Source organism: Tympanuchus pallidicinctus, unplaced genomic scaffold, assembly GCF_026119805.1.
Source record: "Tympanuchus pallidicinctus isolate F22 unplaced genomic scaffold, pur_lepc_1.0 scaffold4, whole genome shotgun sequence".
NCBI lineage: Eukaryota > Metazoa > Chordata > Aves > Galliformes > Phasianidae > Tympanuchus > Tympanuchus pallidicinctus.
In genome coordinates this window covers 49749240-49770231 of record NW_026294758.1, presented here as the reverse complement: position 1 = coordinate 49770231, position 20992 = coordinate 49749240, and the positions used below count along the sequence as shown (strand labels likewise).

The 20992-nt window shown below is 45.2% G+C and overlaps 1 pseudogene; it reads left to right on the top strand.

Annotated features, from left to right (window-relative positions):
• The first annotated feature begins 2580 nt into the window (after positions 1-2580).
• LOC128089207 (translation initiation factor IF-2-like) lies at positions 2581-13794 on the top strand (annotated as a pseudogene).
• Positions 13795-20992: the final 7198 nt, after the last annotated feature.

The window sequence follows — 20992 nt, the reverse complement described above, 5'->3', positions numbered from 1 at the left end:
AACAGGGCGGTCTGTCCTGTGCTTCTAATAATGGCCCATGAATTTTAAAGTATCAGTACTTGTTAGAAACTGTATATTTGAATATGATTCACCCCTAAGACTGAAAAAGTACATAAGGCATGACTAAGAATTAAAATGAGTGGTTAAATAAATGACAAATCTCTTTCATCACCAAGTTTAGGTTCTGTTTCTGGCAGTATCTGGATACCATGGGAGACAACGTGTACTTAGAACCATAGAATATTCTGAGTTGATACAGGACCACCCAAAAATCAGAGCCCATGTCTGAGAGCACTGTCCAAATGCTTGAACTCCTACAAGCTTGGTGCCATGAGCACATCCTGAGGGAGCCTGTTCCAGTGCCCAGTCACCCTCTCAGTGAAGAACCTTTTCCTGATATTCAGCCTGACCTTCTCCTGTTGCAACTCCACACCATTCACTTTGGTTCTATCACTGATCACCAGAGCAATCAGCATCTGCACTCTCATTCCCCCCTCATGGGGAAGCTGTAGGTTTCCATGAGAGTTTTCCTCAGCCTCTTCTGTTCTGGGCTGAACAAACCAAGGGACATGATCCACATGTCTTTGCCTCTAGACTCCTCATTATTTTTGTAGGCTTCCTTTGGAGATGCTCTAATAGTTTTATGTCCTGTTAGTACTGTGGTGCCCAAAACTGCACACAATAGTTAAGGTGAGGTTGCACCAGTGTTGTGTGGAGTGGGACTATCACCTCCCTTGACCTGCTGTGTGTAATGTGCCCCAGGGTACAGTTGTCCCTCCTGGTTGCCTGGACACACTGTTAACTCATGTTCAATTTGCTATCAGCAAAGACCTTTTGACATCTTTCAGTGAGGCTGCTCTCCAGCATCTCATTCTCCAGTCTATATGCATAGCCAGCGCTGCTGTTTCTTCAAGTGTCTGTCCTATTACCCTAAAAACCTTTATCTGTATCTCTGAAGGAAGCAAAGCCACTGGAATTTTTACCAGGACAGCTCCTAATTTTTTTTTATTTTTATTTCTTTTTTCATCAGACATTTAGTAAATTACTTCATACTTCTTTACTCAATTAAGTTTGTTAGATACTTAGTAATTGCTGTGCAGAATTTGTGGGTTGTATGCTGTGCTCTGATGCAGAAGTAAAGTTTATGGTTGGCCATATTATTCAACTGCAATTGAACATCTATGTAAGTTAGAATCATACACATAAAATAATATTTGATGCTTATGTTTACAGGGTCTTCCACCAGATTTCGATGCACCTCATCACAACACATCTCTGCAATGGCTTTGGGAATGAGCAAAATTACTTCCTTGAGAGCAGGGAAGCCTTGTTGGGCTGCAGGGGGCTGTGGGATTTCTCTACGTCCTATCATCCACTGCCTCCTGGTATCTCCACTGACAGGATTTGGGGCTGCTGTGTACTGCTGCCTGTGGGAACTCACCTTTGTGTTTACAGGGGATGTTGTCCTGCAAGACTAACAGGAAGGGTCTTGCCAAAGGATAGAGTTAGGTGATCTGGCTTTTTAGATAGTGGTCTCAGGCCAGGAACAATGGTTCTGCCATCAGGAAGGTTGCTGTTCAGCCAAGGAGAACTGATAGGAAGCAGCCGAATTTAGGGCGCAGCTGGTATTAGAGCTGAATCAAGGTGTTATCCCACGCTGCAGTGCAGAGGGGTACTGAGCAAACGGAAGAAAGAAGCAGGTCTGATTCTTCAGGCAATTCTTATCTCAAGTAGAACCCTCTTGCTTTATAAATACTCAATTTCCATGTAAGGTGCTATAGATAGTATTTGCTTATAAACTGCTGTTGAACATGGTACAGAGACTGTATCTACCAGACTAATAATCCCCAGAGCATCTGCTACAGTCTCTCTCTTCCTGAATAGCACAGCTTTAGCCCCTTTTTCATGTGGCTCATGGCTATCAGCTTGTTTGAAGCTGCGTTTGGCTCTACTCTGCATCTAGCTGTTTCTGGATAACTTTGCAAAACCCTGGAAATGCTCGTGTCATAAGGTGAGATCAGATGTGTTGTGTTAGCGAGTGTTTTGTCAGCTTTAAAAGGGTTAGTCATCAGAGCTGTGTATGTCCTCCCCGGTTTAGCTGAACCATGCCTTTCTTCTGTGATCCTGGATAAAAGGTTCTGGGACAGATGGATGCTTGTGCTCCTGGTAAACGTAGCTCACAAGCCTCAAAGCACTTCTTGTGTCACTGCAGGTCTTTTATATAGGAAGTGATCTGCTGCTGCCACTGTCAGCAAATTGGCTTGAGCTGATAGAAATGCCCCTTTCTCCAACTCTTCATTAGCCACAAGAGTAGGCCAGCTGTACAGCCTTGTTCCAGCCAGTGATGCTGCTTCTTTCTTGCTTAATTATCTCCTACCATTTATTTTTTACTCACGTGATGTGTACCTGTAAGTTCTCTTTGTGTATTCCCTCGCATGCTCAGTTTGTTGTACAAACAACGGACTTTTCCCAGAGTGTGAAAGATCATGATGCCCTGCCCTGCCTGCTGTGCAGCAGCTAAGGGCACTGCTAGAAGCTGGGAGGGAGAGAGACAGCTGGGAGAGCCACTGCCCAATTTCGATGCTATGGGTGAGAAGCATGGGGTGTGCGGATGGAGGCATTCATGGAGCAGTTGGAAGAGACCTAGGGTCATCAGTTCTAGCCCCTGGCTTCACACAGGACCACAGAGTGGTGGGCATGGAATGGGCTTCCCCTGTCGCTGTCACCAGGCAGCACAGCTCAGCGCTGCCCTCCGCTCCCTGTCAGGAGCTGCAGCCGCCATGAGGGCTGCCCTCAACCTGCTCTGCTCTGGGCTGAGCACAGCCACGGTGCTCAGCTGCTCCTCAAACACTGTGCCCTCAGATCCTCCTCCATCTCTGGAGCCCTCCTTTGGACACTCTCTCCTCGCATCCTATGGAGTGGCACCCCAACCTGCACCCAGCGCTGCAGGCGAGGCCGCACAGCGCAGAGCAGAGCGGGACGGCCGCTTCCCTCGCCTGCCAGTGCTGGGCCTGACGCACCCCAGGGCACGGTTGACCCTTCTGAGTGCCAGGCGCACGGCCGCCTCAGATGCAATTTGCCGTCAAACCAGATCCCTTTTGGCCAGGCTGCGCTCCAGAACTTCACCCCTGATGTCTGCACACAGAGCCAGGGCACCCCATCCCAGGAGCAGAACCCAGCGCTCGCCCTTCTTTGTACAGATGGGAACCACCCACATTTTGTCCAGATCTCAAGGCAAGGCCTCTCTATCCTCAAGGAGGTCAAAACTCCTCCCAGCTTAGCATCATCCACAAACTCATTGATACAGCTAACAGATCTTTATTGGAATCAGCAGTAAAAACAATATAGAGAAATGGCCTGAAAATGGAGCCCCTCAGAATCCCAGTGGTGACACATAGGGCAACTGTCAGGACAAAGTCACCCAATTCTCCAGTGCAGCCATGTTTTAGTTCTCAAGGGACATTCTAAGGCATACATAGCCAAGGCTTTATGATGCCACGAGCCACCACCTTAACAAAAGCTCTAAATGAAACCTGACAACAGAACACCAGCTGTGATGCAAGCCAGCCAGCCAACAAAGGCAAGCAGGCAGGGGCCAGGGCTCCAGCCAGCCAGCCTAGGCAGGAAGGCAGGAGTCATGGCTCCAGCCAGTCAGCCAAGGCAGGCAGGCAGGAATCACGACTACAGCCAGCCAGCATAGGCAGGCAGGCAGGGGCCAAGGTTCCAGCCAGTCAGCCAGCAAAGCCAGGCAGGCAGGGGCCACAACTCCAGCCAGCCAGCCAAGGTAGGCAGGCAGGGACCACGATTCCAGTCAGCCAGCCAAGGCAGGCAGGCAGGGGTCACGACTCCAGCCAGCCAGGCAGCCACGGCAGGCAGGCAGGGGCCACGGCTACAGCCAACCAAGCCAAGGCAGGCAGGCAGGGCCAAGGCTCCAGCCAGCCAGCCAAGGCAGGCAGGCAGGAATCATGACTCCAGGCAGCCAGCATAGGCAGGCAGGCAGGGGCCAAGGCTCCAGTCAGCCAGCCAGCAAAGGTAGGCAGGCAGGGGCCAAGGCTCCAGCCAGCCAACCAAGGCAGGCAGGCAGGAATCATGACTCCAGGCAGCCAGCATAGGCAGGCAGGCAGGGGCCAAGGCTCCAGTCAGCCAGCCAGCAAAGGTAGGCAGGCAGGGGCCAAGGCTCCAGCCAGCCAACCAAGGCAGGCAGGCAGGAATCATGACTCCAGGCAGCCAGCATAGGCAGGCAGGCAGGGGCCAAGGCTCCAGTCAGCCAGCCAGCAAAGGTAGGCAGGCAGGGGCCACAACTCCAGCCAGCCAGGCAGCCACGGCAGGCAGGCAGGGGCCACGGCTACATCCAACCAAGCCAAGGCAGGCAGGCAGGGCCAAGGCTCCAGCCAGCAAGCCAAGGCAGGCAGGCAGGAATCACGACTCCAGCCAGCCAGCATAGGCAGGCAGGCAGGGGCCAAGGCTCCAGCCAGCCAGCCAGCAAAGGTAGGCAGGCAGGGACCACGATTCCAGTCAGCCAGCCAAGGCAGGCAGGAAAGGGTCACGACTCCAGGCAGCCAGCCAAGGCAGGCAGGCAGGCAGGGGCCAGGACTCCAGCCAGTCAGCCAAGGCAGGCAGGAAGGGGTCACGACTCCAGCCAGTCAGCCAGGGCAGGCAGGCAGGGGCCACGGCTACATCCAACCAAGCCAAGGCAGGCAGGCAGGGCCAAGGCTCCAGCCAGTCAGCCAAGGCAGGCAGGCAGGGGCCACGACTCCAGCCACCAGCCAAGGCAGGCAGGCAGGGGCTACGGCTCCAGCCACCAGCCAAGGCAGGCAGGCAGGAGTCATGACACCAGCCACCAGCCATGGCAGGCAGGGAGGGTCCACGACTCCAGCCAGCCAACCTAGGCAGGAAGGCAGGAGTCACGACTCCAGCCAGTCAGCCAAGGCAGGCAGGCAGGACTTGACTCCAGCCAGGCAGCCAAGGCAGGAAGGCAGGGGCCATAACTCAAGCCAGCCAGCCAGCCAAGGCAGGCAGGCAGGGGCCATGACTCCAGCCAGCCAGCCAACGCAGGCAGGCAGGCAGGGGCCAGAACTCCAGCTAGCCAGCCAAGGCAGGCATGCAGGGGCCATGGTTCCAGCTAGCCAGTAAAGGCAGGCAGGCAGGGACTATGACTCCAGCCGACGACACAGCGGACTACGACTCCAGCCGATGGAAGCAGGAACCCGGATTCCATCCAGCCAGCCAAGGCAGGCAGGCCGGGGCCACGGCTCCAGCCATCGAACAACTGTCGTCAGGAAGTGGCTGTGACACCAGCCAGGATTCAGAATAATAAAATAAACAGAGAAAAAATGAATTAAACAATCCTTGGTCATGTCTGATTTGTTCAGACCATGCTGGGGCTGTTTCTCCTCATAACAAATTTTCAGAGACACGACTAATTGGGTGTTTTTTGTCTTTTTTTGTTTGTTTGATTTTGTTTTGTTTTGTTTTGCTTTGTTTTGGTATATGTTAAGGCACTGTTTAACAACAAGTCAACTTCTTGGAATGGGTCCAGAGGTGGGCCACTAAGATGATCAGATAGACTGGCAGGGGCCACAGCTCAAGTCAGCCACCCAAGGCAGGCAGGCAGGGGCACGACTCCAGCCAGACAGCTAAGGCAGGCAGGCAGGGGTCATGCCTCAAGTCAGCCAGCCAAGGCAGGCAGGCAAGGGCCACGACTCCAGCCAGCCACCATGGCAGGCAGACAGGGGCCACAACTCCAGCCAACCAGCTAAGGCTGGCAGGAAAATGCCACAGCTTCAAACACACAGCCAAGGCAGGCAGACAGCAACCAAGACGCCAGCCCAAAAATGCAGAGGCCAAGACTGGCAGACAACGACAACATCTCCAGACAGCCAGCCAAGGCCGGAAGGAATGGGCCATGGCTCCAGTCAGACAGGCAGCCAAGGCAGTCAGAGGCCACGGCTCCATCCGAGGAATGCAAGCGGCACCGCTGCAGCCAGCCAAAGGATCAGGCAGGGGCTACGACTCCAGCCAGGCAGCCAAGGCAAGCAGGCAGGGGCCACGATTCTCGCCAGCCAGCCAAGGCAGGTAGGCAGGGGCCATGACTCCAGTCAGCCAGCCATGGCAGGCAGGCAGGGGCCAAGGCGCCAGCCAGCTAGCCAAGGCAGGCAGGCAGGGGCCATGACTTCAGTCAGCCAGACATGGCAGAAAGGCAGAAGACATGACACCAGCCAGCCAGCCAAGGCAGACAGGCAGGGGCCATGACTCCAGCCAGCCAGCCAAGGCAGAGAGGCAGGGGCCATAACTTCAGCCAGCCAGCCATGGCAGGCAGACAAGAGACATGACTCCAGTCAGCCAGCCAAGACAGGCACACACCTGCCACGACTCCAGCCAACCAGCCAAGGCAGGCAGGAAGGGTCCACGGCTCCAGTCAGCAAGCCATGGAAGGCAGGCAGAGACCACGGCACCAGGCACACAGCCAAGGCATGGATTATGACGGTTGCAGTGCTAGGACAAGGGGAACCTCCCTCCTTCCCATGGAGGTGGTGGAGTCTCCTTCTCTGGAGATATTCAAGACCTGCCTGGATGCCTACCTGTGCGACCTGCTGTAGGGAACCTGCTTTGGCAGGGGGGTTGGACTCGATCATCTCTGGAGGTCCCTTCCAACCCCTAGAATTCTGTGATTCTGTGATTCTGTGAATGGTCTTAAACTGAGACAGGGCAGGTTTAGGTTAGATATTAAAAGGAAGATTTTCACACAGAGGGTGGTGATGCACAGGTTGCCCAAGGAGGTTGTGGATGCCCCCTCCCTGGAAGCATTCAAGGCCAGGCTGGACTCTCTTTCCCAAGTTTGTGAAGCAGTTGTCTTGAGTAGCCCTCATGATATATACTCTTTTTTCCCCCCACAATTGTGAATTTTTATATAGCTGATGCCTTATACTTGATTTTCTAAATGCTGAAGACATGTTATGAATTGGTGAATGCTTTTTGTCGCGTTCATCATGGAGTTTTGATCAATCTCAACAGAAAGTGGCTACCACTGTTTGACTGTATCTGCTGTCAGCATAGAGGAGTTCAGGCAGTATCTGGCCACTTCAGTAGAACATCACTTGGTCATACAGAGGGGATGCTCTGTGACCTCTTTGTGCTCCATCTTTGTTAGGCACTGCTGGGAAATGTACTTGTGGGAGAATTTGGGATGAAAGCTGCTTTTTCTCAAAGGAGAAAGAAAGGGCTGAGAAAGTAGTGGGATGAAGAAAGGCTACGAAAGTTGGCCTTCGTCAGCATCTTTCACCTTGTGATTGATGCTGGGCGTTGGAATGACTTACACAAACAAAGCAAGCTGTTGTGAAGGAGTTGCATGGCGAACAACTTCACCAGCTTTAACCACAGTAGGGTCTGTTTTTTGTGATCAGTCTTTGGTCAGTTAATTACAACAGACCATTACTTTAGGAAAGCATGCAACAAAGAAGTAAAGCATCCTGTTAGAAGCACAGAACTTGTTAAACAATCAATAATGTATATAAATCTGTAATAGCTAGGAGAGTGCTAGCTGGCCCTGTCAGAAAGAATGCCAAGACCTGTTGTAATAGTTAAATACTACAGATTAGTGGTTTAATGTACTGGCAAACGTGTAGCCCATGGGTCGTAGTTTGCTTTGGCGTGGGAAAAGGCTGAGTTGTGAGTCCTTCTTCTCACCAGGATAGAAGTGACGACAGCTGAAGATTTACTTGTCTGTCACACTTCCCTGCTATGGATGGGAAAGGAGTCCAAGGGGAGGATTAAACAAGCAGAATGACTGAAAGGAGTTATGTGGGTAGGAGGCTGAGGTAGAGCTTTCCAAAAGCTAACCTGCCTGAAAGGGAAAGACACTTCCCATGGGCCAGGAGCATGTGGAGGATAAGAAGATGTGCAAGTGGGAGGAAAATGACAATAGGAGAATAGGATTGCAGGAAAAATAGATGGACGTGAGAGGCAGGAGCCAGGAGAAATGCAGAGGGACCACTGAAGTCCAGCAGTATGAACACAGCCGGTACAGAGCACCATCATATGAGGTGCCTTGTGTCTCAGGAACTCTTTTCATGCAACACCTATTCCAAAATGCTCATCAAGATTTAAGAATGAGATCAAAAAGCAGATGATTCAGATGTGCAATGCCAGTGATTAAGATGCTTTTGAATCAGATTTTATCCTAGTTTCATGGCTATCTGCTTAATTTACTGCAGTAGTTGACAACTATTCTTGTGAAACTATTTTATAACACGTGGTTCTTGCAGTACACAGTGTTTTGCCCTCTGTGTGCAGGAGATGGGGCAGGAGTATGCATTGCCTTTCCAGCACTCTCCATGGAAGGTTAGGACCACCCAAGCAGGAGAGAGCACTTGTGGGAAGGGAAAACTGCTGTGCGTGGGTAGAAGAATTGGGAATGGGGATTTAGAAAACTTCATTTGAATCAAAGACCTATTATGCTCACATTTCCTCCCCTTCTTGAACCAAAACATATCAGCCTTTGTGTACATGTGCATGTGTAAATACAGGTGTATACCTACAAAACACTCCCTGCCCTCATCCTTAGCTGTCCTTTGCAACATCTATGTATGCTCAGCACAGCTCTCTGATAAAGGTGCTGTATGAAGCTACATAGGGCAGGACAGACATGCATTGAAAATGAATAAATCTTTTCAATCCCAGCAGTAAAGTAGAGTTGTAACGTGAAATTGAATATTATTCAAGCCTCAAGAATCCTACATTTCTGGGAAGGATGCTGGAAATTTTTCTTAACAGTGGACTGGAGAGAAATGCCAAGTCTCTATAACATGCAGTGGCAAGATCATAACTTCTGTTCATGCCCTGAGCTGACTGAAAGCTGTGTGTGAGTTGATAACATGATAAATAAATGTGAGGCATTAAGCCTGGTTGAGGACCAGAGCATGTTAACTGAAGCAACAGCAGCTTGTGCTTGAACTGTGCTAACCCAAGTGTGGTGGTGTTGCTTATTGGCTTGGGGCAGGAGAAGGACTCTATCCTGTCTGACACCCAGCAGGCAGCTCAGCACAGGGGCTGCAAGAACTTACCCTAGCAAAATATTTTAAGAAAGTGGATTTGGAAAGTCTGATTTTGCAGTTTAATGTTAAGATTCAAGTATGGCCCAAATCTGTTCCTCTGGCTGAAGTATCCATATGATGTCCGCTGACATGTTTCCAAGAAACCCAATAGTTTCTGGTGCATTTGTTCTTATACTGGGTCCAAAAGGGGAGGATTTGTGCTATGCATTGGTAAAGAGAGACTTGTGTATACAAGGCAATTTTGCTGAGCAGCAGCTTCAGTACACCGTCACATAGGTGTAAGATTTAGTTTGTATTTTCCCTTGTGTTATAGTATCAAGTGGCAACAAAAAGAAGTTTGTGGCATAGGAAGGAAACAAACCTTTCTCTTCCAGAGCCTTGAAAAGCAGTCAGATTGCTGGACCACCTTTACTCAATGGCTAGGATGGAACATAGGAAAATTTATTTAAAGTCTAATAATGCTAACATCTGAAGACACCACATAAATATTTTCCTCTTATTCAGCCTGACGGCCATTATGTTTTGCTAATACTACAAATGTAATAATCTGCCCCTTACAGTCCTTTCCCTCATACTTACTGGAGATCTGGAGTACATGCAGGCTTCCCAACCTCACTGATAATACAGTGACCTGCCATGAGGTCTGCTGCCCACTGCCCTGCTGAGGGCAAGCTCAGCTGTGGCTGTTGGGGCATTAGGGACCATACACTTTCTTCCTCACCCTCAGCAATATCAAAGGAAACAAGACATTTCAAAAATACAGGCACACATGAACTAGTGGATAAACATTTTGTTCCTGGTTAGAACCTAACCAATAATTTCAGTCGGTTCTGAAAGGGCTTAAAAAACAGTCTTTAATTAACTAGTAAACAGAATCTCATGCCAGTGAGTAGAAGATTTATGTGATCCCTTTAATTACTGGAACCAGATTTAAGTTTGATTGCAATTACCAGTCTGCTCCCTCTTGGAGCGATGTGAAGGATTGGTAAGGTGTTACAAAAAGCTTTCATTTGCAACATCCTTCCATTTCAACTGAAGCTGCTATTACCAAAAGGAAAACTGTTTAAGTTAATGTACCTGTGTAGTGCTGTTTTTTTTGAATTGTGAAGGCAAGTGAAATTGGACTCATGTGATGGCTCATGAAATTTAAAGCAGCCTCCTTTTTATGGCTGATTTCTCCTTATTATGTGATTAATGCCTTGCAGTGAGTCTTTACAGTTCAACCGTACAAGCAGGAAGTTAACCAAGAGCCTTGTTAGATTGAATGGATGCTTAGGGTCAATGTCTGTAAGTAGCTGCAAAAACTTCCTATTGAATAACATTTTTCTAGGACTCTAGGTGGTGAGCTCCTTTTCTTGCCTCTCAAGTAAGCACCAAAGTTTGTCAGTGTACTGCTACTTTCCTCCCATGCTTTGGGGCCCCTGCTTAGGTATATAAAATTATGTTAATCTTGCTCCTCTCAGAACTCCTCCTTGTTGGAACCATCTGGTTTAAATTTTGCTTACCTGCTTAGTGTGAAACAAGTCTTCTCTGCCTGACTGCATAAGGAAGTCACAAGTCATTAACAGCTTATGTTAAAATACCTAGTGGGAATATGCACTTTGCTTACACTGATATGTTTTTCTTAGGTGGGAAAAAAAAAATTGCACTGAATGTTACAAACCGAGAATGACAACTGAGTTGAACAGATAGATGTAGGACTCTGCCCTATCCCCAAAATAATTTATAGTTGCCTGGAGAAAATTTAAATTGATATAAAATCCATTTGAAACATCAGATCTCCTTGAGCAGCAGCTTCCCTGGTTTCAGTTTCTTGCTCTCGAAGCCAGAAGTTGTGAGAACAGGTTTGACCAGTTACTGTAATGCAGAGAACAGTTTAAATAGTTCTATACTAGTGTTGTTAGGTGAATCTGTGTGAAAATACCTCCACTGCCCCAGTCACCTCCACAATACACAAGAATGAAACTTTACTTCTGTTTAAAGAATTATTAAGCAGTGCTGCTGCCTGGGATTAGCCCAATTGGGCTAATGGCCAGCAGCAGTGCTGCCCAAATCCACACCTGTAAGCATGGGTCTGAGAAGAGTTTAGAGAGCAGGAGGAAAATAGGTAATTGAAACAGCTGTGAAGGAATGTGATAATCTTTCTTTAGGAAAGTGCTCTCACTCCTTTTCTGTTCTTTGAGGGTTATTGTTATTGCTTTTTCTGTTATTTGAGGGTATCTCTCAGCCAGCTCTGCTCTTGAATGCAACCTGAAAACAGATAGTAAATAATGGACTGAGGAGAAGAATGCTTTCAGCTTCTACTAATGGCCAAATTGTGGAAGGAAAAGAGAAGATTCATGAGTATGGTGGGACAGGGAAGGGGCATTCAGAACTAAGTGGTGGGAACAATGCAAAAGGAGGAGAACCAGGCCTGCTGGCTTCACATCATAGCTAGGTTTAACGGCTTCAGCATCTCTTGCTATTATGAAATGAAAGAAAAGCAAGATTTACTTCTTATCGTTCTAATGCCGTATGTCTAGATATTATGTCCCACAGAACAAGATCTTTCTTGTGCATGGAGATGTTCCAACACGGAACAAAAGATTCTTATGCCCAGAGGAAGATGTCTAGCACAGAGGAACAAACAGTGAGGACTGTTAGATGTCAGAGTGAAAGAAATAAATGCAAAGATGAGATGCAGATACATTTGGTGACTGCTTTTACTCTGCTGCAGAGGGTTATGATAATCAAAATGGAGCTATTGATTCTTTAGGACTCATTTTGAAATGAGTACCCAGTCATGTGAGTTTTTTTGGAACTTGATGGGAGTGTCCTGTTCTCTACAATCATCTCAGACCCAACTGTTCAAAGCAAAAGCAGGTCAGAGAATATGTCAGCCTCTGCTGCAATAGTGTGTGTCACTGATTTTTATCTTAGAGATCTCTACAGCAAGTCCTCATGTTTTAATACATTATTCCACATTTCACATGGCAAATGTTGATGTGAACTTTGATTTCAAAGTAACTATGATCAAAATTTCACTAGAAGAAGAAAAAGAGATAGCTGAAACTGTTTTCCTTAGATGAATCATAGAAAGATTGATGTCGTAGGCTAAGAATTCATAGGTATGTGACTAGAACTGACTGAAGACTGCTGCTTATCATGTAGTAGGGACAGGGAAGTGGTTGTCTCTCTCTACTCTGCCCTCATGAAGACCCATCTGGAGTACCATGTCCAGGTCTGGGACACCCAACAAGAAAGATGCGGACTCTTGGAGCAGGTCCAGAAGAGGGCCACTAAGATGATCAGAGGGCTGAAGCACCTTACCTATGAAGGCAGGCTGAGGGAGAGGTGGGCTTGTTCAACCTGTAGAAGGGAAGACTGCCAGGAGACCTCATTACAACTTTCTGGTATTTAAAAATGGATTATAGAAAGGAGGGGAATCAACTTTTTTTACAGGGATAGACAGTGATATGACAAGGAGGAATGGTTTTAAGCTCAAGGGGTGAAGGTTTAGATTGGATATTGGGGAAAGTTTTTACTGAGAGAGTGATGAGGTGCTGGAACAGGCTGTCCAGAGAAGTTGTGGATGCTCTGTCCCTGAAGGTGTTCAAGACCAAGTTGGGTAGGGCCTTGGGAAACCTGATTTTGTACTTGATGTAGAGGATGGTGGCCCTGCCTGTGGCAGGGGGTTGGATCTTGATGATCCTTGGGGTGCTTTCCAACCTAAGCCATTCTATGATTCCATGATATACAAGCTGAAAATGGATTTCCCTGCAGTTTATGGTCCATAATGCAGCAACAGCATGAAAGTCCTCAAACCGCAGGTATGTGAAGAAATAAGTCACTGTAGAAAACAGGTTACTCCACATCAGCTGATCTGCAGGTTCCCATGCCTGTTCCTCCTCTGTGCTAAAAGCAAGGTAGTTTGAAATTGTGTCCTTTGATGAAAATGGACAAACCAGTTAACATTTGACAAATTATATTATGAGATCAAAACACATGAAGGTATAGTTTCTGTAAGAAAAATGATGACTTGATGACTGCTAGCATGTCATTCACTGGTTACTTGCAATGTGTCCTTGTCCCTGGCATCAAGCAGAGAGGAAGAGTTCGTGGCTATGGCAGGTGCACTGTGCTGTGTTGCACTGCATTACTCCCTCATGTAAAGGAATTGATAGCAGTAGGTCCTTGAGTACTTAGTGCTTCAGATATATCTTCTCATGGCTAGAGGGTAGTGCTTCTTGGGTTATTAAGCAAGGTTACTTTGAGAATATCAATAAAACAGCAGTCATAACAATGCCTGCTTCTGTCTCATTAACATATTGGATGCTACTGCCTTTAAACCTAAGCTTCGTATGAAGAAAAACACAATAATTCATCAGATCTTTGAATCTTTTAAGAAATTGCAACTATTTCCATTTAAGAAATTTGCTCTTGCTCAGCTCCATCCTAATAGTCATCAGGCTGGCAAGATAAACTACTAATCTTTCACCTGTATAACACGCTTTTGGTGTGAAGCAAGTTTGAGTTACTTAGGAGATCCACATTAAAACAAACATCCATTTCTGATGTCATTCTCTAAGGCTTTCCTTTGTGTGTGAAGTATTCAAAGTCCATCTGAAAGTTGGGGTAACTTCTTTAGGCAGTAGCTTTTGCCATCATATTTAGAAAAGATGATTACAAGGATTACAAGGATCGCCACTTGAAGGGACAAGATGTTGATTCTCCTGTTTCTGTCAGCATGGATCAGGACTAAGTCTACTGACTGTAAGGATTTCACTAAAAGGCAAGAATCTGTGTGAAAAGGTGCCTGCAAAACTGCGGCAGCATTTTGATGCCTATTAGCACTGCTGAACACTGGAAATCTGCTGTTGCCAGCGAGTGGCTATCTAGAATTAGAGAGGGTGCTTTGAGTACAGCAATAGTTAAGAGTTCACTTGCATCATGCACAGATTTTCAAATAGATGTTTAATAGAATTTATATTTGAGTCCTTCCCTGACCTTCTGAAAATCTACTTCTATTCTATTTTGCTTACACATTCTTAAAGCATTGATCTTTAACATTTGACTTTCTATCTTACTTCCATCCTGTCAAATACAATTGCAAATAACTGGAGCCACTTGTCTTTCATGATCAAAGTGATACAGACTTGTATTCTCAAACTTTCTTGGCAATGTGTCAAGAACAACCCCTTCTTGTGTGTAATATATAATATGACCTGTATTGCTATATTTGTTTGAAGAGAGAATAACTGTGTAGGTTTTCAGGAGCTGTTCAGACACAGTTTAAAGGGTATGAGGAAAAACTAAACTCAGATTCAGAGAGACTTTGCCTCACCCCAGACAAGCAACATATATTCATATATTATAAAGTCAAGTAGGACACTTATGATCCGGTGTTTTGACACAGAAATGTACTTAAGTATTTCTTCCAGAGAGGAGAGTTGCTTATGGCTTTCATGAGCTTTCCAATTAGTGACAATCTCTTAGTAATTTATTTACATTCAATGCAGTCTAATAAAACGCGGAGTAAATTTACCAGTCATTTTTGTGATTTCATGTGCTGTGGGGTCAGTGACCTACAAACTTCTTTGTGATCTCTGTGTTGTGAGTAGAACTCTAGGGCTGAAGTCATGGTGCCCTCTGAGTCTCAAGAAAATCTACAGGTCAATAACCTTTTATTTTTGACCTTTTAACTGGCTCTAGCGGGCCATGAAGGCCTAAATGCCAGTTCTTTCAGATTCCTGGGAAGCTTCATGTTTCTTGAATCTAATTCTCTCTGAGAGTTTTGCTCTCACATATTCAGGTCACTGATATTGTAAAAGCAACTTGCAGCCATGTGTGAGGGAAGCTTTGGGGCACTGAGTGTTACGCAGCTAGTGCTACAGGATGAATTCGGGGCAGTCGTGAAACTCAGGAATTGCACCTACCTCTGGGAGTAACTCACCATGCCTCACCTAACCATGCCTTTACAGGGAGAAGAATGGTGTATACTCCTCATTTGTTTCACAGGGATGAGACCAATGACTCCATCAGGCACAGAGAAACTTCTTTCCCACTCCTGTGTGTTCTTCTTTATAAGCTTTAGCACCTGCTTCTTGGTCACCCTATCTTTCTCCTTCTAAGAACAGCCTGCTTAATGGTACTAAAATCAATTGACTATTTTGGTAATCATTCTATTAATTTATATTCTGCACAATAAATTCCACAAATTCATTGTGGAGAATGAATTCCACAAATGTTACAGAGTGCCTCAGGCTCATTTTGGAGAAAATGCCAAACACATACTGGCTTTGAGGGAAGGATGATGAAACTCTAACTGCTTTCAATGCTTGCAGTACTGGGGACAATTTAATTAAGAGAAAAGCCACATGAAAGAATAAACGATCTCTTTCTTTCTCCCAAAGATATGCTTTTTTTTTTTCTTTTCCAAAACCCGTCTTGAAATCAGGTGAGACCTGCTTTGTTGCTGTTGTTGTTTTGTTTTGTTTTTGTCTCCTACACTCCAGTAAGTATAATGGAAGTCAGAAGTTATAAAAAAGGCTGAGGACAGGAATATCAGTAAAGAAACTCTTGTACTATTGTTGGCCTTGAGTATCCCAGAGAATAGAGATGATAGAAACAGTAGTATCTTATCTGCACCAATTTCTCCTAGCAACTTTCAAGGTGAGAGTATGGGGAATTGTCCCACAGCAGACACCTCACGTACCTTCAAGACTCAGCCTTCCAGTGAGTGAGGCTTTGAGCCCCATTGATGTTGCAGGAGAATGCTGCTCTGCAAAGCAAAGAGGAGCCAGTGCACTTGAGTGCATTCGGGTGTATCCTAAGTACTTTCTAAGTGCCTGAAAAGCATCCATGTTGGTGTGGAGGGAGAAGTGTTGTTCAGAGCCATGTCTATTAGTTCGGAGCAGATCAGCTGTAGTCAGTTGCTCTGGAAGTCCTCTCTCTTTCAGTAGAAGTGTGTGTGAAATGCTGTTCAATCAGCCTTGCATTGATGAGGGCTTTCTTAACATTTGATAAATTGCAATACATCTGCCTATTTAAAGGTCGATGCATGCCTCATCCTTATACTTGAAGTAAGACAATACATATGTTGAGCTGAGTTTTGGAATCTCAGAATAAGTTACTGCTATCACTGAAGGAGGCTGTGGGATGTCTGCTGGATGTTTTTGAGAACAGGCTAGACAAACATCTGTCAGGAATGGTTTGGTTAGAGCTGAGCCTGCCTTGGGGCAGGGGGATGGATGAGGTGACCCCTTGCAGTCCCTTCCAGCACTAATTTGTACAGTCCTCTGCTTCTTTACTGGAATGCAGACAATGTCCATTTCAAGCAGAAGTATGAGCTCAGTGTTGCAGAAAAAACTCAATTCCCCAAGCACCATGGTACACGTTCTGGTGCATTGTGAAACTTTGTGTTCAATTCCACTCTGGGAAGTTCATTCAGTTTAATTACTGCTTTCAGTGCCATTGTTCCTGATGGCTTGTAAGAAAAAAGCAGTTGGCTTTACTAGGAGTATTAGGAGCCTGGAGTCAGACTAACAATTCCACACACTATTATATCACCTGTTGTGGTTTTCTGGGGAGTCTCTGGTCACGAAGCTCAAGCAGACCAAGTTTCTAGGGTCGCAGTTCTGGGTTCTGGGTCGCTGGAGAATGTAGCAGACTAATGAATTGATCTTTTCAGGTTTGACTATTTGGGTCATTGGAAGATAGTTAGTTTCTAGGGAGTGTTTCAGGGCCATGGGATCCTAAAGCATCTATGGCCCTTTTGTGATGGTCCATTGCACTAACAGCCTGAGGGAGTCTCAGCTATGACAGCTCTACCCTATCTTCCCTCCCTGCTCTATACAGAGGTCGTGCTGGCACAGGCTAGAATGGGCAGCAACCTGTCCATTGCTGCCCAGGCATTTTTGGGCCAGCTCAGGTCAGAGATTGCTTGGATTCATCCATCTTCTTCTTGTAGGTGCACAAATCATCCCATTTTGTTCCCACGAGGAAGAGATCTATCTTGTTCTTGTTTTCAATGCAGTATCAAGGTTTGAATCTTCTTGCGAACACTCCTGAAGTAAGCTAGATATAAGCCATGTAGGTGCCAAAGTAAAATAATCACTAATCACTTGAATAATCACTTGAATTTTAAAATGCTATGATTTTTATTTTTTAATACGATTAGGTATAACTTATACTGGTATTGTCTAATGCTTGTGCAGACAGAAACTAAACCAGAGCCTGTTGAAATTATAGTAATTTCCATGGGCTTTGGTGGGATGCCAGGAACTTTCCTACCTGACACAGACTGCTGCCTCCTAGGAAAGAGCCAGTGTTTTAACTTTAAGGGCTTGCACACCCAGTTAGTTAGACTTCATCTGCATGACAGACTAAATGTTATCAGTGAAGTGTAAGGATAAGCTTCTGCCTTTCTCTGTGGAAATTCTTAGTAAGGCTGAGATGGAAGATTGTCATGAGAAATGTTATTGTAAAACACTAGTTTGTTGAAAAATAAATTTTCCTGAGAAACTTATCACCTGCATTCAATGCGTAGCTGGAAAAGGCCTGTTACAGAGGCTGAGGCTTCAGCAGAGGGTAAAGAGAGAAACAGGACAATCAAATAAGGTGGAAATAAGGGTAGTGAAGCAGTGGAACAGACTGCCCAGAGATGTGATGGATGCCTCATTCCTGGAAACATTCAAGGATAGGCTGGTCCAGGCTCCGAGCAACCTGGTCTACATGTAAGTGTTCCTATTCATTGCAGGGGAGTTGGGCTAGATGACCTTCAAGGTCCTTCCCAACTCTAACAATTCAATGACTCTATGAAATGGGGAAGAACATGAATCTAACTTTATAAACCAAAGTGACTGGAACTAAATGCACATAGACAAAAAAAAAAAGATTGGATAATGTACATGTGAAGCCTGTCTTTGCATAATTGCCAGGTGCTGGAAAGAGAAAAATTGCACATGCTCAAACCAGTCATAGCTCAGTGGTGAGAGTTCTCACTTGGAGGTCTTGAGTCTGGCCTCAGATCAGATGTAACAAAAGTTGTAGTCTGGGAGGGTTGTCCTGTGAGTGCTCTGAAGAGTGTCACTGGCAATGTGCATGTGCAGCTGCAACCTTTCATCAAATGTTTGTTCTGATTTAAAAAGGGAGAGAATTTCAAAACCATGTAGCTTCCCAAGAAGTGGGATTTGCATGCAGTGGCCAGCTCTGGACTTGTTCCAATACTGCTGACACATGCATCAGTCTGTGGTATTTCCCATTCTGGTGGCAGGAAGATTTGAACAGCACTGCTTTCTCCCTCTTTAATTTTCTCATCCATTTGTCAGATCATCAGACAAGCTTTTTCTTCATTGCTCTTGGGTGTGGTGGCACAATATCAAAAATGACAATTTGCACTTTTGATACACGGGCAGTGTGTCAGTGTGACTTACCTGGGCAAAAAAAGAGAACAGCTTTTGGGATGAAGAATTTGTGTGAAATTACAGCCATGTTATACTGTGGCCTAATTATCAGATATGCTTCACTATACATGATCCTTGTTGATACTCTTGTGCTATGTTGCGTGTCACTGAGAGACACAAAAAGAAAAAGCATATCCATTTTTCCACCCTAAGTGTACTCAGCAGAAGCAAAACAGTTTGCAGTACCCAATCGTGCAGCAATGTGAATCAACATGTGTTTGACTTCTAGCTGGCTTTGTAGTGACACCTTAAAACACAATATTGATGGGCCTACAGTTAATGATTTATCATTTGCAAGTGTATTTTTTTTTCTGTTATCAAATAATAGAATAAAAACTTTAATGGTAAAAGTTACAGTCAAAGGTATCTTTAACATATTTCTTCACATTTCTCTTCTTGATAAAATATTTTTTGCCCAAGAGACTTCTTCATAATTCCAGGTTTAGCATAAAATGACAGGCAAAATGCCACAAGGAAAATGCAGGCTCAGCAGTACAAGAAAAGCCATCAGAAATGCAAACTCCTGCATGAGAGAGCTTATCTGTGCTATACATGTTCACACCATATGGATGACTTTCCAGAGCACTGCAGGCCTGATGGGAGCAAAAGATGGGAGTTAAAACAGGACAAGAAAAGCTGATGCTTTGCTCTGGCACTTTGACAGTTTAACATGAGCAGGTTAGGTTAGACATTTAACCCCAAGTCATGTACCACAAATAGTACTGTCTAAATTGGATTCAAAAGAGAGTGGGAATAGAATATGCATGAAATAGGGTGCTATGGGGAAGGGGAAAAGGAAATTGTTTGCTTATAGATCTCTGAGCCACAGTCCCTGTCCACTTTGGTTGTAGGAGCTGAAGAGATTACCATCCCACTTCTCCCACTGTTTTGCCTCCTCTATAGAGAGAGTGAGGACTCAGGCAGAGAGAGCTTTAATTCCTCTCACCTACTACTGCCACTAAAATAAACAGAAAATGCAAATAAATGCTCCATACATTTTCAGACAGCCAAAACAAAACAACAAAAACAAAAAATCCAACAACAACAAAAACAAAAAAACAACCAATCCTCTCCCTCCCCCCCAAAAAAGCCCCAACAAACAACAGCAACAAAAAAGCTATCCCTTTTCTAAACAAAAGTACATACAGCGTGCTATAATTTTTCTAGTAGCTTTGGATAATTAAAATTGACAGAATGGAACTCTACCTGGATCTGGAACTGTCTATTTTATTGTCTGCAGGTAAATGAGAAACTCCAACTCAAGTTATTCACAGATTCACTTGCCTGCAAGACATGTACTGTAGTGTCACCATAAGTGATGTTAAAGGACAAACTATTTCAGTCATTGTAAAAATCCACTATGTTACAGTGTGCCCTTTCTTCCAAATCACCTGATAATATGTCACCCTGAAAAATTTTTGGAGATGAAGATAGTAAGTTGTTATTTTCTGTGGAATGCAGGAAGCACAATGCCTAATCCTTTTAAAAAGTCTTCAAACCTGTAACAATTTCCCATTATGTCATTCTTACTAAGACAGATGTGGCTCAGAGATAAGCCTTGGGGAAGAATGAACAATCTCAAATGCACGGAGTAACCTGTGTAACCATTGCCTTTTACTCACAGTTTCTGTGATTTATAATAATAGATTTTATACATTACATCTCATATCCTTAAGATATGAAGACCGAAAGAAATGAAAACGTCATTTCTTTCATATGCTGGTGACTTATGTATTTTTAAGTGGGTTCTGCTGCTCAGAGAAACAAGTTTTCTTTGACAGATTGCTCTGCTACTGTATTTGATTTCAATTTCCCATTGAATAGCACCAAGTGAAATCTGTTATGTTTTTAAGTTGTAAAATGACTTTCTCCAGCACTATCCTCATATCAATCATCCCAGGCTTTTTTTTTTTTTTTTTTTCTTTTTTTTTCTTCAGCTAGATGCTAAGAACAAAATGAATCCAGGGCACATATTTCAATCAGCTGCAGACAAAACTCTGGGCAAGTAGACTGCTGCCCTTCCTAAGAACCAACAAGAAGAAATCAGGGAATATGTATTGAAGCAATTTCACCATGGAGACTCAACACTTTTGTTTTGCAGATACTCTGCTTGCTCCCAGCGAGATGGCTTGTAAGGCAACTATTCACCATTACTTCACTGCAACTGGAATCATCCTGTTTTCAGAACAGAAACCTATTCTCTGGAATCATGTGTCTTCTAGTTTGCCAGAATTTTTATTTGTTCTCCTCAGACTTGTTTGTGCATCAGTTTGGAGAAATTTCAGATAACTTTTTACTAGTAGAAAGCAGCAGGAAACCATCTTCATTTCAGTGAACCCAGCCCAGCGACTGCTGGAAAGTCTTTTTGTGACACAGCTTGAGGGCTGCGGAAGTGAGTGATCATACAAGGCATAGATTGTTCTTGGCTGCTGTCTGGCTTTGTTCACACTGGGAGATGGATAGAGGAGAGCTGCCAGATGACTGCAGCGGGTCAGC